Source organism: Cupressus sempervirens, chromosome 4 (genome assembly GCF_028749045.1).
Source record: "Cupressus sempervirens isolate cs-2001-9-10 chromosome 4, ASM2874904v1, whole genome shotgun sequence".
Lineage (NCBI taxonomy): Eukaryota > Viridiplantae > Streptophyta > Pinopsida > Cupressales > Cupressaceae > Cupressus > Cupressus sempervirens.
In genome coordinates this window covers 18,428,512-18,450,413 of record NC_143121.1, presented here as the reverse complement: position 1 = coordinate 18,450,413, position 21,902 = coordinate 18,428,512, and the positions used below count along the sequence as shown (strand labels likewise).

The 21,902-nt window shown below is 32.2% G+C and overlaps 1 pseudogene; it reads right to left on the bottom strand.

Annotated features, from left to right (window-relative positions):
• LOC149559705 (heptahelical transmembrane protein ADIPOR3-like) overlaps positions 1–21,902 on the bottom strand; it is a 197,238-nt pseudogene that overhangs the window by 167,346 nt on the left and 7,990 nt on the right.

Genomic DNA, 21,902 nt, shown 5'->3' with positions numbered 1-21,902 from the left:
GACTAATTTGGAGATGGCTCGCTGTTTCCAAACACACGTGGAATACCAAAAATGGGTGTAAAACATGTTATCAGTCTGATACCAGTATCAATGCCATATGTGGTTGATCGGTTAGAATGTGTAGATTATAATGCATATTTTATAAGGCTCTCCACTACTGAAGCAACAACACTCCATTACACATTTGGTCAAACAAATCATGCGCATCCCATTCTGAACATCTTTCTTTTGCTGAGGTCACGACAAGGTTATTATAAGCCTCAACTTTACTATTTGCTGATAATAGTTTGAGGACGTGCCTTTATTGGATGGTGTGAGACGCAATCCTTGATAAAAGGTAATGAGCGTCGTGGCTGTCAATTTGGTGTTGCGATGGAGGGCTTTGATTGATCATACTGCAAATACATTCGACGAGAAGACATGCCTTTCAAAAATTATGTCGAAGATATCACTTTATGTCTTCAAAACCAACATGTCTGGACCTTGTTTTGCAAGCTAGAAATTCCATTTTTGCATTGTGGGATATGAGAATGGGGTTTGTGGGCCTTGGCCCGTCAATCATGTTTCTCGCAGTTGTTCAACATTTCTTTATCTATTCCCCACCATTGCAACTGCGGCCATTGCTTCCTTGCATTTGGCACAAACATTCAGAACAACTTTTATGGAGTTTAATTAACCTTTTTCAAATGAGCAAAAAGGTAGGCTGATAATCATATTTAAAATACGTGTTTTGAGCCTCTAATTTCAACCTTTTTGGATGAGAGGTTAAGGTTAATGAATACATGTTTCAAAAATTTATCTTAATCTTTTCTTTTATGCAGAGGTTAAGATTTTAAAATGAAACACGTGTGTTGGACCTCAAACTTTAACCTTTTTATATGTTAATGGTTAATGATTTGGTTGAAAATACGTATTTTGGTGTCTTTCATTAACCACTAATAATTTGAGACTCATGAATTAGAATTCGAAATTTCAAAAAGGCGAAACAGAGCTGGGGAGATTGGGACAATTTTGATATTGGGGAAATGTGATAATGAAAATTATGGTACTCTTGTGCCAAGTTGTCTTCTATTCTTCACACTCAAATGTTATCTTTTCTTTGTGGATATTGATGATAATATTATAACTTTCATTTTAGAAATATGTTTCTTTGACTTTACCTTGAAATCTTTAACATATTTTCTTGTAGATTAAAAAATTTAACATAATTCATTAGTTTCATATATTTTTTTCTTCAACATAATGTATTTAACAACAAAACAAAACTTTCAAATCACCAATTTTAATTTTTAATTTTTGGTAGAAACACAATATTTAAAAAAATGAAATTACTATATTATCTTAAATATTTTAGTTGTTATTTAATTATCTTAAATTAAAAAGATTAATTTATTTTAATTGTGAAATTAACGGACAAAGAAAATAATTGTGAAAAATACATTTCCTTACTTTAAAACAATGATCCCAAGCAACAAAATAATTTTTCTTTTAATGCCTTCATTTCTTGGCAGACTGGATCGGAGCATCATTTTGGTCTTCTTGGGAGTGGTGTTAAAGCAATAATTCTGCAATTTTACCTCCTTTATGTTTTTATATTTTGGCATTAGATTCGAAATCACTCTTTAATGGTTCATCCACTTTAGCGCAGGGGGAGATAGGGTTCCAAATCTTCTCTGAATAGAGGGATGGAAATCTCTATACTTCCACCACATTTTCTATACATTTGAAAGTATATATAGTGTTTATTATAAATGTCCTTCAGTCATGTTTTCATGAATGTTCTTACCCTTTTTGTAAGGATCTTATGGAAATAAATTTCACCAATTAGCTTCTAAAATGCTTCTATCCAGCACTAAGTGCATATGTATCCACACCCTTCTTGTGCCTACAAAAGATTTCCTTCTTACTGTGGGTTGAAAGGAGGATAATGAACCATGAGATCACGTGAGAACGTGTGAGTGTAAAATTTCATAGGACTTTCAACCATTTATAACCTAAGCCTGGGGCTCTTAGCACTCTCAGTTTATCCCATATAAAATTGTAAAAGAAATGTTAGAATTATAGTGGAAAGTTGTAAATTAAATTCTTCCTCTCAACCTTCCACACGTTTGCACCATTTTGCATTCAATCTTCATGTTACAGTATTGGTGGCCTTGTGCAAACGAGGATGACAATAAAACTTTTTTTTGTTCCTTTCATTTACGTACTTTACTTTGAAACATTTTTGCCTTCTAGAAGTCCCGAGATCTTTGCAACCTATATGAGATAAATACGCATCTCAATAGCTAAACATTGACAATATATATGTTACACATTTATATACAAAAACTAATACAGAGAATTGAATGCTTTATAATCTCTGAACATAATGAGGGGTCAATGAAATATGCCTATAGGCTACCTTAATTGATTGTCTAGTAGCTTTTCGCTACTTGTGCCACATTCTTTTCCCCAACTTCTTTTATAGCATGAACGACTAATAGTCTTAAGAAAGTAAATGCCCTTTCTGCATGTGATCATAATGTTTATGGGTGGATAATGTTTGATGTTTGTCAAGCCATTCATAATTATGTTGCACTCATTAATAAACTAGGTAGTAATCATTGTGGTACAAATGAGGGTTCTGATCTTAATATTTTTATCGCAACCACCTGGAATGAAATTGCAGTGGTGGAGAATACTTTGCCCTTGATGCAGAGCATTCAATAACTTTACCAAATCTGCATCTTCCAACTATATTTACTGTCATAACATTGACAGAATAGAGGCACTATACTAATCTTTAGTACTCCAAACATTTTGCCAAAAAACTTTACATCATATTTGCACATATCTATCTCAAGGAACATAACCATTAAAGACATCGATACATTCATCTTTAAATAATGACATGCATGGTTGGAATCCATTTCCACTTATTTCCATGTCTTAACCAACCTAGCAAAAATTTGTGTAAAGGCATGGTATTTATGCAAAGGACATATTGTGATGAGAATGTAAGCTATTATGATTGCAAGCACTATCTTGTAATTGTGATTACATGTGAACTTTTGTGAAATTGATATATGTGAAGTTTTATATGAGCTATTTTGTGATTTAAGATTAAGCTGAAGATCGGTGATCAGTCAAGGAAGAAGATATAGTACTTATATTCTAGAGGTCTGATTATTTTTTTGGGTAGTGAGCTCTACTTGTAATTGGATGTGCATGTGTGGGCAGTGGACTCATCCTACATTTACTGTACTACAACTCCTAACACTCCTAACAGGGTTGAAATCTCCTAAAAGGGGTTCAAAGTCTTCTAAAAGGGACTCTTTATACCAAATTTTCTCATTGACTTCTAACATGGTCTATCCTCTAACAAGTAACTTAAATATCAATATAGTATCTAGTGGGTATCATCCCCACCGGGGTTTTCCCTTGGCCAGGGTTTCCTTAGTTAACAAAATATGGTGTTATGAATTACCTTTGTGCATTTTTATCATTACAATTCATCATTACTTTATTGCTTTGTTATGCATTGTTTAAAATAAGAAATAATATCCAATTGGCAACTAAAGTTTGTAGATTACTATCCCCCCCCTAGTAATCCCTATTTCTAACAATTGGTATTAGAGAATAGTTACTTTGAAGAGGCTTCATAGCTTGAGTAAGATCCCTATGGACATGGAACAGTTGATGAAGAACCTTGAAGAAGCTCTTGAACAAATTGATCTCCTTATTCAAGAAAGAGATAAACTGAAGGACGAATATAAAGACTCCAAAGCATGCATTGATCAATTGAAAGAAAAGACTGAACATCTCAAATCCAAGCTAGAACTAATGATGATGATTATACTAAGTTGAAAATAGAGTAAAAAAACTTGAAGCATGAATTGAATATTACAAATCTATAATTGACATTGAGAAATGATCCTCACAAAGTTGAATCTGATTTGAAGACTGAAAATGTAGATTTGACAGCAAGTCTGGCAAAGAAAACATTTGAGTTTGAAACATTGAAAAAAGATCATGAAGAGCTTCATAAGTACAATACTATTGTGAATGGTGAATTAACTCAGTGCAAGCAACAACTTGAGAAGCTTTATTCTAGTAGAGAAAAATATGATGGTTCAATATCAATATAGTGACCTACTTATGATAAGATTGGTCTTGGTTATCTAATTAACATGTATTTGAAGAAACCTAAGATTAGATTAGATCCAAAAGAAATAGATAACTATGATCATAAGATTGAATACAATCAATCTTTTGATAAATCCAAAGAAGACATACAAGACAAAGAAGTTTAAGTTTTGGATGAATGAAAGCAAGTGTAATCTCCTAAGGAGAACATGTATGCATTCAAAGGTAAGTAATTTTAATGTAATGAAATAGGTCATATGAAAAGAGATTGTACAAATACATCATTTAATCATATTAAAGAATTTTATTGTCATAATTGTCAAGGTATGGGTCACAATTCAATTGATTGTAGGAAACCTAAGTATGATAATGATAGAAGAAATAGTAGAATGTCTAGAAATACTAACCTTGTAGATAGAAGAAGATCTAATGAAAGAACATTGAGTGAAGGAAGATCTTATGAAGATAGAAGATAGATCATGTGTTATAAGTGTAACAACTTAGGACACATTCCTTAGAATTTTCATGCACCTAATGATCAATAGAATTCTAGAAGTAGAGTACACGTATGTTAGTTATTCAATAACTTCAAACCACAAAAAGTACTATAGAACAATGATAGAAGGAACAATGGAAGAAACTTCAAGAATAGAAGAAATGATGGAAAGAACATGAGAAATGACCAAAAGGAACCATGAAAAGAACTTCAGAACCAATGGAGACAATTAGAAACACAGGAAAAATATTAGTGAACTTCAAGAAGAAATAAGGCATTTGTAAAAGGAGTAGATATCTCAAAGGAAAAGATAGATGATGATGAGACAGGAAGATTGAAGATAGTTTTTGAGTTTGATTCAACTAAGTTGAATTAAGCTTGTTCATAGCATCAAAATTTGAAAACTTCATCTAGAGATCGAATAAAGGTAGCAAAGTTGGGAAAAAGTGTATCGAGTCTAGTTTAGATAATGCCTGAGCTCACTTGTAATTTGAAGCTCATCTAAGCAAGTTATGAAGGAATTCAGAGTTATTGGTATTACAAAAAAAAGCTAATTCTGTAACAGAAAATGAAAAGTATATTTTTGTAGAGAATTTTGTGATGCAAAGTTCAATAGAGTTTGGTCATGATGGAAATTAGCTATGGAAAACCTTGAGTGGAATTTGAAGATCGAATAGATGATCTTGAGCAGTTATTTGATTACAAAATCTAATTGATAGCTTTTTCATGTTTGCAAAGTACACAATTAATGCAAGTTCAATTTGATGGAATAAATTGAATACAAAATTGATTTTCACTTCATTACAAATTCATCTGAAGTGAAGAGCACTTCGAAGTGACTTGTCAGAGTGATTTTGAAGTAAACCCTATTTTCGGTAAGAGGTATTTTTTCATTTTTCCACAATTTTTTTTGGTAAAAGTTTATAATTCATAAGATCATGGATATGTCAGTAGTGTACAATGTTGAGAATGAAGATAAACCTAAGATGAAAATTGTTTTCATAAAACCTACTGAAGGTTCAACCCTAACTCAATGTTGTCTATCACTTCAAACAACATAGTATATCTTGAAGATGTAGGAAGTTATCTAAATAATAAGTTTGAGTTGATTGGTAGTGAATTCATGAACAAAGATATGGAATTAGTTTTGAATCTTGACATGACTATGAAGTCCATATTTGAATATTTAAGGGAACTATACTTGTTCAAATATCACTTCTACCATGAATTGGACACAAATGAGTAGACATGGATCATATTGAGTAGGATATGTGATGGAAAATTATGAATGCGAGATAATGTAATTGACATTTATGCCATACTTATTCATGACATAACTCGTCTTAGTAAACAAAGCAATGTACCTATAGGTAAGAAATTGGTCAAGGAGAAAGTTGAGAGCTATACTGAAGCAGTGTATAATGGAAAGGCTATGGTTATTAGCACCATCAAGCAAGATGATGTAATATTTTTGAGTAGAATTATTGCCTATTCTGTTTGTGCAAGTTCAAAGATTGATGAAATTTTAGCAGGATTTATCTATGCATCTTATAAGATACGTATAGATAAGGAACACATGAATCTTTGTGAAATTCTGAGAATGCAACTCTTAGAAAACCTAGAAAAGATCAAAAGGACAAACAATGGTTAAATTCCATTCATTAATCAATAACATGATCTTTCATATAATTAAAATATTTCCTTACTTATCAGTCATAGAGATAATGAGTAGTGACAGATGTACAATGGAGAAGATTATAGAAGTATGCAAAAGTCAACTTGTAGATAAGATATTGGATAGTGGCAACCTGATAATGAGAACATATCAGAATGAAATGAAATAGAGATTCAAAATTGCACCTACAATTGTGGATAGATTTAAGGAAGACATTTGTATTTTGGTTGATACAGATTATACCTATATTCAAGTAGTGGAACCTCAAGAAACATTTCTTGATCCTTTGGGTTATGAATTAAATGATGATATAGTAGTTGGTTACATTGATTCATTCTTGGATTTGAATAAAGACAAAGAAGAGTAGAGATTTGGTACTTATGATGAGATCACATAGTCAACTCATCAAGCAACCTTGGAGAAGGAATCACACAAGAAAATAGAATATTATGAAGAAATCACTATCAGAAGCCAGAATGATAGAGAGTGAGTCTAAGGTTGTAATACAAATAATAAAGAAAGGAATACTGAATATTCAACCTTTTTCATTATCTATTGTAGAGACATCTTTAGAATACAACATTCTATATGATGCAATGTCAGATGTTTAGCCTAGTGAACCTAAAAGAAAATCTAAAAGATTGGGAAACAATAACTACTAAAATAAAGAGGGTCAAACAACAAATGATTGGACCAAGCATAAGATAGAAAATATTGTTGAAAATTGTTGAGTCTAGTGAAGAAGAAGAAGAAGAACAAGAGATCAAGCAAGAAGAGAAAGTGACTTCATCAAGGCAATCAACAGGAAAAGCTTGGCAACCTTGGAAGCCAAAGAGAGAGAAGATCAACAAAACTATTGCTAATGAAGGTAACTTTTTTCAGATGAACAAGTTTTATGATTTGTACAATAGTTTTGAGAAAGATCAGATTGGCATATGTACTTTGAGATATATCATAGCAAACAATCTAAAATCAGAAAATCGGAGGATCTTGAGAGCATAATTAACTAGAAAATCTATGAAAGACTTATTCAGAAGAAGACTCCTACAAGCGAAGAAGATCTAGAACTTTGGAAGTCTATGCTTAGAACTATTTGCAAGACTGATGATGAAGAAGAGATTAAATGATTGTTGAATAACCTTGCACCATATTTAAGGAATAAAGTGAGACCATTTATATTTATTTTTGGTGAAAAAGATAAACTAAGGAGTAACATTGTAGAAGCAATCAGTAAGATGTTGATAGAGTCAAAGGCAACATCTCCTCTAGCACCTAAAACCTTGGAAGTGTCAGTGAGTGGTGACACTTTGCAAATTGATCACACCAATGTTACCATTAACATTGATGATACTAATCCATTTGGTGGTTTTGAACCTAATTAACTTGACACTAAGGATATTGAGGACAAGTTGAGGTAGATTGAAGAAGAAAAGAGGCTACTTGAAGAAGAGAAGAGGAAAATAGAGGAGGACAAGAAAAAATTGCTTGAGGAAGTAAAGGAAAGAAAGGAAGAGGAGGAAAAAAGGATAATTGCAGAAGACAAAATGAGGAATAAAATAGAGGAAGAAGAAGAGATTGGAAGAGAAGAGAGAAATAGAAAGAGAGGAAAGAGAAAAGAAAGAGGAAGAAGAGAGAAGAATGAAGGAGGTAGCTAAGAAACAAAGGGAGGATGATACTAAACCATCTAGTTCATCTACTCCACTATCTCTTGCCAGTTTAGCTACTAATGATGATGATCAAAAAAATTTGAACTCATCCCTATCCAAGCTTATGTGAAAAACTTACAGAAAACTTCAATGGAAGTTACCCATAAACTACATAGTACTTTGGTAGTACAACACACTGAATCACATCCTAAACAAAGGGCATAAGTAGTGTTGAAATCATTTGATGAAGAGTTTACCAATTTGTTAAATATTGCTGAAGCAGAAGCATAGATTTCCCATGATGCTAACTTGTTTAGCACTATCTATCAAAACATTAATAGTGATTTGGTTAATCTTGATACTTGTATCAAGAAACTTTGAAAATGCCAACAAGATTGTGAAAACTTTATATATCAATTGTACCTTATCACACAAGCTGACTAAGGAAAGATGAGTGAGCTAGAGGCTTTATCCAATTAGATCCAACATCCATCTTGCAAAGTTGATGATTTTGAAATACAAGTGGCTAGTATCCATAGTGATATTAGAAAACTTGAACATCAAAATGAAGAAATTTTGAAGAGGATATCTAATTTTAGAGAATCTACTACTCTAAAATTATCTTTTGTTGAGAAATAGTTGGACAAATGTGTCAAGGCCAAGGACACATATTCTAACTTTTTGTATTAAGATCTTAATGTAGTTGAGATTGAATCATATGTTTTACGTGTAATTCTCACCTCAATTGAATCTACCAAGGAAACATGGACTAATGGTATGGATAATCTGAAGGCAAACTTTGATGATTGCATGAAGATCATATCAACATAAGGAAGGACAACATTTTTGGACATTTTTGTTTCTAGACAGATTTCTAACATTTTTGACCTTTGTCAGTGATGTCAAAGGGGGAGTAGTTGTAGAAAATTGTGAAGTATATTGTAAGGGGAGCTTATGTAAAGTTAAACAATTGTAATAGATGTAATGTAAGGTGTTATTTATTTTTGTTGTGTTAAGTTTTTGACACTTAGCCAATTTTCCTTATTTTGTTGCTATCAATACCAAGAGGGGAGATTGTTGATAATTGACTAATAGTGATATGTGATTATTTTCATTTATGGTAACACATGATGTACATGATCAATAGAAACATTAGAAATAAAGATAATTAATCATAACATTGTCTAAGTATAGAGTTTGGTTTATAGCAGTGTATTGTTTTGTTTATAACTTGTTCCTGATGTCATATTGTGACTAGTAATAGATGAAGATAGTATACATGTTGGTGATAATGTGTATAACCTCTAAAGTCAGTACAAACTGTATAGAATAGAGATAATCATGTTTGAAGAAAAATGGGACAGCGAAATTGAAGCAAAGTATTATTTTATTTTTAAGATAATTACTTGTCCAATTAGGGCTGACATCCTAGATGTTTATTCTATGTTGGAAAAGTGGATTGTGGTCTTAGCCAACCTAGAAAAAATTTGTGTAAAGGCATAGTATTTATGCAAAGGACATCTTGTGATGAGAATGTGAGCGATTGTGATTGCAAGTGCTATCTTGTAATTGTGATTATATGCAAAGTTTTCTGAAAGTGATACATGCAAAGTTTTATTTAAGATGATAAGTAGGAGATAATTTCCATAGCAAGTCAAATTGTGATATGAATATCAGGATTTAATTGTGTGATTTTTGAGTCAAACTCATTGACCCATGTTTCATGAGTAGTGATTTAGCATGAACCCATTTCTCATGAGAATAAATGGAACACTTAGCACTCATTGGATCTAGGTGATGCTCACAGGGGTGAAGCACTGGGACTTCTTGGGAGGTCACCCATCCCAGTACTACAAGATAGGTGACCTCCCAGGAAGTCCCGATGCTTCACCCCTAGGAGCATCACCTAGATCCAATGAGTGCTAAGTATTCCATTTATTCTCATGAGAGATGGGTTCATGTTGAATCAACACTCATGAGACATGGGTCAATGAGTTTAAAATCAAAAATCACACAGTTAAATCTTGATATTTATATCACAATTTATTTGAGCTATTTTATGATTTGAATTGAGCCAAAGATTAGTGATTAGTAAAGGAAGAAGATATAGTACTTATATTCTAGGAGTTTGATTACTTATTTGGGCAGTGAACTCTACTTGTAATTGGATGTGCATGTTTGGGTAGTGGGTGCATCTTGCATTTATTGTACTACAACTCCTAACAGGGTTGGAATATCCTAACAAGGATTCAAAGTCTCCTAATAGTGACTCCTTATACTAAATTTTCTCATTGACTCCTAACAAGGTCCATCATCTAACAAGGAACTTATATATCAATATAGTATCTAGTGGGCATCATTTGCGCTGAGATTTTCCCTTGGCCAGGGTTTTCTAGTTAACAAAATATGGTGTTATGGGTTACCTTTGTGTATTGTTACCATTAATGTTTAGAATTACTTTATTGCTTTGTTAAGGATGGTTTAAAGTAAGAAATAATATCTAGTTGGAAACTAAATTTTGTAGATTATTGATTCACACTCCCCACACCCCCCCCGCCTTCAGTAAACCCTACTTCTAATAGTCAAATCTAGAGGAACCAATAGACTTACATTCTTATTCCATCCTCTACTATTTTTCACTTTCTCACATATTGATCTTCCTTTTTATCGAATTTCTTGGGAGTTAAAAAATGTTTCAACTTCCTAATAATAATGACACATAATTCAAATCAAAGTCATTGCATAATTTTTGCTTTTTCCTGGTGAATAGAAACATATAAAATGCACATAACACAAAAGATGTACAATTGATAGCCAAAGACCACAATGGAAGCATTATCCCTATTTAAGAGGATTTGTTGTTGATGTGACATTTTATTCAATAGTCTAAAGCCTTATTAATATGGGAAATGCATGCAAACTATACACAATGTTTGTTATTAAGATATATAATACAAATTTTAATAACAATGTGTCAGAAAATATCCAAAACCCATTTGAATACATCCATTGAAGATCTAGAAGCTTGTCTCTATAGTGTGTAGGAAATTATAACTACGTGTACATGAAGGAGTTGGTATATGTTACTAGGAATATCAAATTTTCTAGCTTCATATTTCTCAACAATTCTCAATGCGTACACTAATGCACTAAGGCCACAAACAACACCCATGGAAACTTCATATTGTTGGAAATATAGATGGAGTAAGTGAGGGTGGGGGGGGGGGGGTGAATCAGTTACCACACAAATATTTACGCAGATCCTTAGATGTCTGACAAAACTAATTATTGCTCTCACTCGGTAAACATACTAAAAAGTGTTGTAACTCAGTAAATGTGGAGTATGTTTAACTTTAGCTATTCTAACATCAATTATTAATGATTAGCAAACATAAGAGAAAATAAATGAATACAAGAGACGCCAGATTTAGCATGAAAACCCAATATGGGAAAAACCACCAATGTAACTAGTTACTATTTTTCACTCTTTTGAAGTGAGCCCTGTTAGGAGCCAACCTGGTTAAAGGTTACAAAAAAAACTATTAGGTGTGATATTGTTAGAGGATTTAATCACTCTGTAAGGTGTGGCCTTGTAAGAGGTCTTTAAGAAAATTCAATGGAACTATCACCCTGTTAGAGGATTTACAACTAGCAGTTAAACCAACTCTATTAAGAGATTTTGGATCACTACTACAATGGTAGGAAAGTAACAATGAAATGACCTAATTATGATGCAACTTAATTGTTGATTATAGATATCTGTTCTACTTCATACTAGATCCTTCCTGATTAAATATTACTTTGCTGCTCCACAAGTATATTTGACCATCCTTCAAGTTTGCTCACACACTTTCCTTCTCAATCAATCAATACACTTGCATACTACTGAAAATCACAACTTCACCTTATATTTATATTGTTCAGATTGTCAATTAAACTCAATACAAATTACAATGACCAATAATCATCACCGTAGTTGGCTGGAATCAATACTTGAAATAATTAAACTTAATATCCAAAATCAGCAAAATCCTTTGATAGCCGACCTAGGCAGTAAACACTGGTCTTGAAATGATTCCTTGTGTTAACCAACATATGCTTGGTTAACATTGCAAACTTACAAAATCCTTTGTCAACCAAGTGAACTCGATTAACACTAACACTGGCCAACTTTCCTTCATTAACCATGAGAACTAGTGTTAACACCTGAGTGAGCTTGGTAGACACAGTCTTCATAGAGTAATCTCTAGGAATGTTTAGTAGACAAGAAAAAATGTCTTTCTGACCAAGTGAGTTTGGTAAGCATTGACTGACAACTGATATGACATTTGTGTAACATCAAGGATAACACACAATTAGACAATTGCATCCAACAATCTCCCTCTTTGTCATTGATGGAAACACAACATGTCATAGCACAATAAAATTTGAGAACAAAACTTTCTCTGTCAGAATGTTTCTTCCTCTTTGATTTTATACCACAATCTTCTCTTTTATGTAGTAATCTCCCTTTGTGAAGGAATTGCATAGCTTCTTCCTTAAAAACAAATTTTAGAAAGCTATGACAGTAAACTCTCCCTCTTTGAAAACGCATGCCAAAGACAACACATACCAAATGAGTATCAATGTACCTTGAGTACTGATTCATATGCAATATTCTCTTGATTATGTTGCATCAACTAATAGATCTTCAACTAGGTTCCTGTTGATGTATCACTAAAAATTTATTTAATGAGTTTTAGATAGAGGAATGACCCTTACTTACCTCTTATATACAAGAATGTATCCTTAGGTAATGGCTTGGTAAATATGTCTGCAATCTATTCTTTTGTATGGACATATTCCAATTTGATTTCTTTGTCTTGCACTGGCTCTCTAACAAAATGATATTTTATAGCAATATGCTTGGTTTTTGAATGCATCACTGGATTCTTTAATCTGTTGATTGTGCTTGTATTATCACAAAACATGAAAACTAGTTCCTTGATTTCAACCTCCATACCTTGCAACAACTATTTAAACCAAACAATATTGTAACAATTCACTACTACTACAACATATTCTACTTCTGTTGTGGATTGGGATGTGTAGTTTTTCTTTTTTCTTGTCCAAGATACCAACCTTTTACCAAGAAAGAATGCTCCATCACTTGTACTTTTTTTGTCATCAAGATTTCCTATGCAATTAGCATTAGTACACACTTTTAGGTCCATATTTCCTCCAAGTTTATACCATAAACCATAGTCTTTAGTGCCTTTCAAATATCTCAACATTCTTTTGATTGCCATCATATAATTTTCTCTAGGTTTTACCGAGAATTTTTTCACTATACCAACTGCTAAAGCAATATCAAGCATTGTATGTACTATATACTATAATTTTCCAATCATTGATCTATATAAGGTCTGATCTACCTCTTTAGAATCATCATCTTTGGTAAGCTTTAGTCTAGTACAGATGGGGGTTTCAACTGGTTTAGAATCTTCCATTTCAAATTTCTTGAGTATCTCTTTTATATACTTAGATTGAGTGTTGTAGTTATCATTCTTGCTTCGCTATATTTGCAATCCAACAAAGAAGTTAATCTCACCAAACATAGAAATTTCAAACTCTTTGTTCATTTTCTCTCAAAATTCTTTGCATAGATCATCATTCCCTATAAATAGAGTGTCATCCACAAATATCTCTGCCAATACAATCTTGTAATCTAGACCTTCATTGATGTACAAACTGATGTTATCATTAGTTCTCTAGAAACCAATCTGTATAAGGTAGTTGTGCAACCTCTTGTACCATGCTCTAGGAGCTTGTTTTAGACCATATAAAGCTTTGTGCAACTTGCAAACCATGTCCCTTTTATTTGGATCAACAAAACCTTCTGGTTGTTCACTTTAGACTTCTTGATCAAGAATACCATTGAGAAATGTAGATTTAACATCCATCTAATATACCTTAAATCTTTTATGTCTTGCGTATGCAAGTAAGGTCCTGACACCTTCTAATCTTGCAATAGAAGAAAAACTTTCATCATAATCAATTCCTTCTTCTTGAGAATATCCTTTACACACCAATCTTGCTTTGTTTCTTGATACTTGTCCATCTTCATTTAGCTTATTTCTGAATGCCTATTTTATTCTAATCACATTTTTTATCTTTGGGCCTAGGAACAAGAGTCCAGGTTTTTGTTCCTCTCTATTTGTTCAAATTTTTCATTCATAGCCTCAATCCAACTTTCATTTTTAAATACATCTTTAATACTTATAGGTTCAAAATCAGCAAGTAAGCATGTGCCTTTTAGCTTACTTCATGTCATAGTACCTTCTGATTTATCTCCAATAATCTAATTAGGTGCATGATGCCTTCTGACATACTTAGCCAATATAGGTTCTTGCCTTTTGACTGAATTCCACTATCTTCATTTTGAATTTCAACTTCTGGCTCTAGTTGTTTAGACTTAGTAGGCATTGGCTCGGTATCTTTAGAATGTTTCTTGGGTCCTTGTGACTCGGTTTAAACTTCTTGCAACTCGGTGACTGAGGAAGACTCAAAAGTAGAATTCTCCTTATTAATAGATGTGTCTGGCAATGTATTAGATTTGATGTAAAAAAATCTCCGGTAATCTTCTGGTTCTTTTTTTCTTTCTTCTTTAGTCCTTTCTACAAACTCATCAATTCTCACATGTGCACTTTCTATGATTTTATGAGTAGAAAAATTTAAACATCTATATACCTTACTTCTGCAAGAATATCCTAAGAATATACCTTCATCACATTGTACATCAAACTTGCCTTTTCTAGATTCTTTAAAGATATAACATTTACTTCCAAATACTTTTAGGTAGCCTACATTGGGTTTATGGCCATACCATAATTCATAGGGAGTTTTATATGAGTCCTTCTTCAATTGTACTTAGTTCAAAGTATGAACTACAGTGTTGATAGCTTCCTTCCAGTATTTGATAGCAACGTTCTTTTCAATCATTAGAGTCCTTGCACAATCCATGATGGATCTCTTTCTCCTTTTAGCTATTCCATTCTTCTTAGGAGTTCTAGGGGATGATACTTATCTTTTGATTCCTCTTTCAATGCAAAAGTTGTTAAGCATTCACCATCTTTGTTTGATCTTAAGCATTTCATTCTTTTCCCTATTTCTTTCTCTACTCTTGCCAAATACCATTTGAATTTCTCAAATACTTCTAACTGCTCTCTTAAATACATAACAGTCATGATTCTAGAGTAGTCATCAAAAAAAGGAATAAAGATTTTTTTCTCTATTTTAGCTTTCTATTCCAATAGGTCCACACAATTCAATATGCACAATTTCCAAGATATCTTTAGATTGATAGTTTTTTCTTTTAAAACTAGTCTTTCCCATTTTTCCAATTTGACAGTTCTTGCATAGTCTAACATCTAGTTTCTTCAAACTAGGAATACCTCTTACTTTTCTAAATTTTCTATTTTCACCATGTTATCAAAATTTACATGACATAACCTTCTATGCCATAAAAAACTTTCTTCAACTTGAGCAATAAAACATGAGCAATCACTTAGATCAAGATAAAATAGGTTACCTTTTGTTTGTTTGTTTGTTTGATCCAATCAGTTTTCCTTTGTCATCCAGCAGTCTTGCCTTACCATGCACAAATTCTACATTGAATCCAATGTTGATTAATTGTGCCACACTCAACAGATTATGTATTAGTCCTTCAACACGATAGGCATTGTCACATACAAGTTCTTTGGTTAATGAGATTCAGCCTCTCCCTTTTATGCAACAAGGTTCATTGTTTTCAAATCTTACACTACCACCATCATAGTCTTCAAAGTGTTCAAAATTTGTCTTATCTCCAGTAATATGATGTAAACATCCACTATCTATGATCCATGTACCATTTTTTCTCACATGAGAGATAAGTGCCATCTTATCTCCTTCATCATCAGATTCATCTTTTAGATCAATGTAAACTATCTCATCTTCACTATTATCAGAATCCTTATCCATAAAACAAGTTTTCTTACCTTTGTCCTTGAATGATTTGTGATTGTTGAAATTCTTCTTACCATTGGACTTGTGACTTTTCTTCTCATCCTTTCTTTCTTTGTTTGGGCACCGGGCAGCAATATGACCAATTTCTTCACATGAAAAATAGATTAGGGGAACTTTACCTTTGTATTTTCCTCTGCCTCTAGAATATTTCCTTGCAAGCAAAGATTCAACAACTTCAATATCACTATCAAAATTTTTCTATAATTCTTCTTCACTTTCTAACTAAAAGTCCTTTATTTTCTTGCCTTTCTCCTTAAGTGAAAGTTTGGCCTCAAATGCAGATTCAATATTCTTGGAAGCTGGAACATAATTGTCATAGTTGTCTAGCTCAAAAGCTATCAATCTTCCCACTAAGGCATCCAAAGTTATCTTATGATTTGTCTCACTCCTCCTTTCTTGAATAGTAGATACTCTAATTGTATAGATAGGAAGTAATGTTCTAAAAACTTATAATAGTTTCATCCTTGATTTCTCCTCCAGAAGCTTTGATTGTACTGACATTGGCTTTGACTCTTTCCACATATTTGGCAATATTTTCATCTTCTCTCATTTTCATCTGATCAAATTGTCCTCTAAGTCTTTCTTCTTTGGCTCTTCTCACATTGTCATCACCACCATAGATGCCCTTTAGCTTGTTCCATATTTCAAAAGTGGTTTTGTAGTCCTTGATCTCATCAAATTATTCATAGCTAAGAGTAGATGCAATATCTGTCATCATGTGTTATAGTTATTTTTCTTAGAAATATCTCCAATAGATAATGTACTCGTAGGAGTTGTGTATTCTTCATCAAGATATTTGCATCTTGAATCACCAATGGAAGCCAAATGAAGTCTCATAAGTCCCTACCATGCTGAAAAGTTGTCTTTGTTAAGCTTTGAAAATATTCTCTTGTAATACATCTTGATCTTTAGCTTAGGTCCTTGAAATGTTTCCTACAAGAACCAAAAGATATGATACCAATTTTTGGAAATATAATTGGAGTAACTAAGAGGGGGAGTGAATCATCTACCACAAAAATATTTACATAGATCTTTAGATGTCTGACAAAACTAATTAATGCTATCACTCAGTAAACATACTTAAAAATATTGTAACATGGTAGATGTAGAGTATGTTTTACTTTAGCTATTCTAACTTTAATTAGTAATGATTTTCAAACATAAGAGAAAAGAAATGAATACAAGAGGCAACAGGTTTAATGTGAAAACACAATATGGAAAAAACCACCAATGTAACTAGTTATTGTTTTTCACTCTTTTAAAGTGAGCCCTATTAGGAGCCAACCTAGTTAAAGGTTACAAAATAAACTATTAGGTTTAACCTTTTTAGACGATTTAATCACTTTGTAAGGAGTGGCCTTATAAGAGGTCTTTAAAAAAATTCATTGGAACTGTCACCCTATTCGAGGATTTACAACTGGCTATTAAACCAAATCTATTAAGAGATTTTGGATCACTTCTACAATGGTAAGAAAGTAACAATGAAATGACCTGATTTTGATGCAACTGAATTGCTAATTATGATCTCTGTTCTGCTTCATACTAGATCCTTTCTAATTGAATGTTACTTTGCTTCTCCACAAGGATATTTGACCATCCTTCACGTTTGCTCACACACTTTCCTTCTCAATCAATCAATACACTTACATACTACCATAAATCACAATTTGACCTTATATTTATATCATTCAGATTATCAAGTCGGCTCAATACAAATTACAATGACCAATAATCATCACCATAGTCAGCTGGAATCAATACTTGAAATAATTAAACTTCATATCCCAAATAAAAAAAATCCTTCAATAGCCAACCTAGGTTGGTAAACACTAGTCCTAAAATGATTCCCTATGTTAACCAACAGATGCTTGGTTAACACTACGGACTTGCAAAATCATTTGGCAATTGAGTGAAGTCAGTTAATACTAACTCTAACCAACTTTCCTTCATTAACCATGAGAACTTGGTTAACACTCTTTCTTGCCAAAATCTCCTTCAATGCCCAAGTGAGCTTGGTAGACACAGTCTTCAAAGAGTAATCTCCAAGAATGCTCAGTAGACAAGAAAAATTGTCTTGCTAACCAAGTGAGCTTGGTAAGTTCTAACTAATAACTGATATGACATTTTTGTAACATCCAATACAACAAATATACAGTAGGATAGAGAGTTATAGGCTCATCCTAATATAGTATCATGTTATGAAGAATAGGTGCAAGATCAAATGCTCCCATGCTAAACAATAATGATACCCTAAATATTAAAAATTCAGGACTTTAAAAAATTGGCTCTAAAGATACAAGTGTTGTATCACTCCCATCGAAGTAATGATAGATAAATATATATTCCTCAAGAAAGGATTGCACAAAAATGAATAATATGCTAGAGGATAAAAATAAGTAGTTATTAATATAGTAATTGAAACATAATCAACACACAAAATGATATAGGAAAGTCATTTTGAATGGCATGAAAACATGTGACATGTGGTTCTTGCAAAAAGATATAATATTTCACCTCCAAGGAACAAGAAAAAGGGCCATTGAGTTATTGATTTCTACAAATATGAAGAAATCATGCTCAAAATGTCATATTTCATGTTTTTAATAATACATTGCTCAGTGCCACTAGCATATAATGACCTCATTGGTAAGTAATTTGCAAGCATCTCCAGTGGGTGGCAATGAGATAAGTATGAAAGTGATGTTATGGAAGGGAAAGTTGACTTGAATTATTCCTATAGTCTTTGGAAGTCTTCCTTATAGGAAAAGGTGGAAAGAATGACATAATGTCCAACTCTAATTTGTGCAAATTATCTCTATTAGGTATATGAGGCAAGGTAGGTAGAAAAATGATTAAAAACTTCAAGAATCTTTACTATAATATATATTATCAAGAAGAGAAAAAAAAAGAATACCACCACGTGCATCCAAGAGTGTCTTGTTATGGATCAAAAAGATGCTTAAGAGAATATTCTTAAAAGAAAACTCTTACATGTAGTTGTTAGAAATTGGAATTATAGAGATGGGGGGGTGAATGAGTAATTTACAAACTTTAGTCACCAGCTAGATATTATTGGTTACTTTAAACCATATGTAACAAAGTAATAAAGCAATGTTGAATAGTAACAATAACCATGTGCAAAGATAACTCATAACACCATATTTTGTTAACTAGAGAAACCCTGGTCAAGTGAAAACTCCAATGGAGATGATACCCACTAGATAATATACTGATATATAAGTTCCTTGTTAGAGAATGGGTCCTATTAGGAGGAAATGAGAAAATTTAGAATAGAGAGTCTCAATTAGGAGACTTTGAATCCCTATTAGGAGATTCCAACCCTATTAGGAGTTGTGCCAACCATATTAGGAGTTGTAGTACAATAGATGCAAGATGAACCCACTACCCAAACATTCACTTCCATTTATAAGAAGAGCTCATTGCCAAAACAAGCAATCAAACTTTTGGAGTAGAGATTCTTTCTTAGCTTGATCTCATATCACAAAATAGCTTCACAAGCTTTTCATATGTCGATTACACAAAAGTTCACATACAATTGCTCAACATAACTTCTCCAACTTAATTTGCAAAATGTCCTTTGCATAAATACCATGACTTTATAGAAATTGCTGCTAGGTTGGCTAAGAAAATAATATACTTTTTCAACTTAGAGTAAACATCTAGGATGTCGGCCCTAATTGGACAACTAATTATTTTGTAAACAAAATAATTCCTTTAGCTTATTGTTGTTGTCTTGTTTCATTGGTAAAATATGGATAACATACAGTCTGCGCTAACTTTCAAGGTTATAAACATAATCATTGACATGTATACAATCTCCATCTAACTTTTCTAGTCATAAGATGACATCAATAACAAGTTACATACAAAACAATATACTAGTTTTCTCTAAATTCATATCTAGTTTCCTTAGGAGATTCCACTTGATTTGGTTCATGGGTATGTGCAAGATCATGATCAACCAAACTATACTCATAAGCGACAATAAAAAAATTAGAAAATCAAGGTTATGTCAACTTGACGTGCAATTTTTTACTTGTTATTAACTTTATATCAAAAAGTTGAGAGAAAAGAATATCTAGAAAATTGAATCTAGTTTCTAAACTACTAGGACTTATCTCAAAAAAATAAAAACTGATTGATTTTGCATTTTAATGCAATATTACAAAATGTTTAGAACAAAAATAAGAAGTAGACGAATGTCTGTCCACCTTAATCAAAATCAAATGATAATATTTTAAAATAATATTCTAGATATAAGTAGTAGAATCATGCTAGGATGTGACACAAATTTTTTGGTATTTTTATTCTAAATAAATAATTTTTGACTTTAGTATTTTTGGAATTAAAAAACTCTCATGTTTGACCACCTTAACTAATTAAAAACTATGCAAAATTTAATTTTTCATTTTTTTCACTTATAGTGGAAGAAACATAGAATGTGATGCAACTTTTGGATTTAAAAAATGTTGTACCATTTGAAAGTTATAGTTGTTTTTTAAGTGGTGTGTCAGTCAACACTTTATACATAAGTCCATTAGAAAATAAGTAATAATTACTTAATAAACTCTTAATTTGAAAAACCTTACATTTGTGGAAAGATAAGAACATTCTTAAGAAACCCTTTTCGTTTCATCAAATTTTGGCGGCAAAAAATTCATCAGCTACATGTTTGAACTAAAAATCACATAAAAATAGGCCAAAAACACAATTTAGGATGTTTTTAAAGTTGACCATATAGGATTGGTATCAAAAGGTATAGTAGACCTTATAAAGATATTAATTATTTGCATTTAGTATCGGGGTGGGTGGGAAAAAGGTTGGAATAGATTTCAAAATGGTTTGAGAAATTTGATAACTACAGATTTTTCAGATCACCATTTTTTGGCACACCATGATCTTGCACGTACCCTCATACAATATCTCAACTTCCTTGTCTTGTCCAAATTATTTAGGTTTATTAGAAGATTTACTAGATTCAATCTTATCATTAGATTTATCTTTTTGTTTCATATTTGATCTAATCTCAAGTTTTTTTGCAGATATGTTAAATAGATAACCAAGACTAGTCTTATCATAAGTAGGTCTCTGTATTGACATAGAAACATCAATATTTTCTTTGATAGAATAAATCTTCTCAAGTTGCTGCTTGCACTGAGTTAACTCACCTTTCACAATAGTATTGTACTTATTAAGTTCTTAATGATATTTTTTCAATGTTTCAAACTTAGATGTCTTTTTTTCTAGACTTGTTCTAAGATCTATATTTTCAGTTTTCAAATCAAATTCAACTTTGCTAGGATCCCTCCTCAAAGTTAACTTCAGATTGTAATTTTCAATTCATGATTGAATGTCTTGTACTTTATCTTCAACTTTGAATAATCATTATCACTAGTTTCAGAATCAGTAGGTTTAGACTTGGATTTGAGATGTTCAATCTTGTCCTTCAATTGTCCAATGTATACTTTGGAGTCTTCATATCTGTCCTTCAGCTTATCTCTTTCTTTAGTAAGGAGATCAATTTGTCCAAGTGCCTCTTCAAGGTTTTTCATTAGTTGTTATGTATCCATAGGGATCTTACTCAAGCTATTAAGCCTCTATTGAAATTGGAATTACTGATAGGAAGGGGGGGGGGTGGGGGCGGGTTTCAAGGGGTGAATTAGTAATTTATAAACTTTAGTCACCAAGTGAATATTAGTTGTTACTTTAAATCATACATAAAAAAGTAATAAAGTAATGCTAAACAGTAACAATAGCCATGCACAAAGATAACTCATAACACCATACTTTGTTAACTAGGGAAAACCTCGGTGATGATGATACCCACTAGATAATATACTAATATATAAGTTTCCTTTTAGAGGATGGACCTTGTTAGGAGTCAATGAGAAAA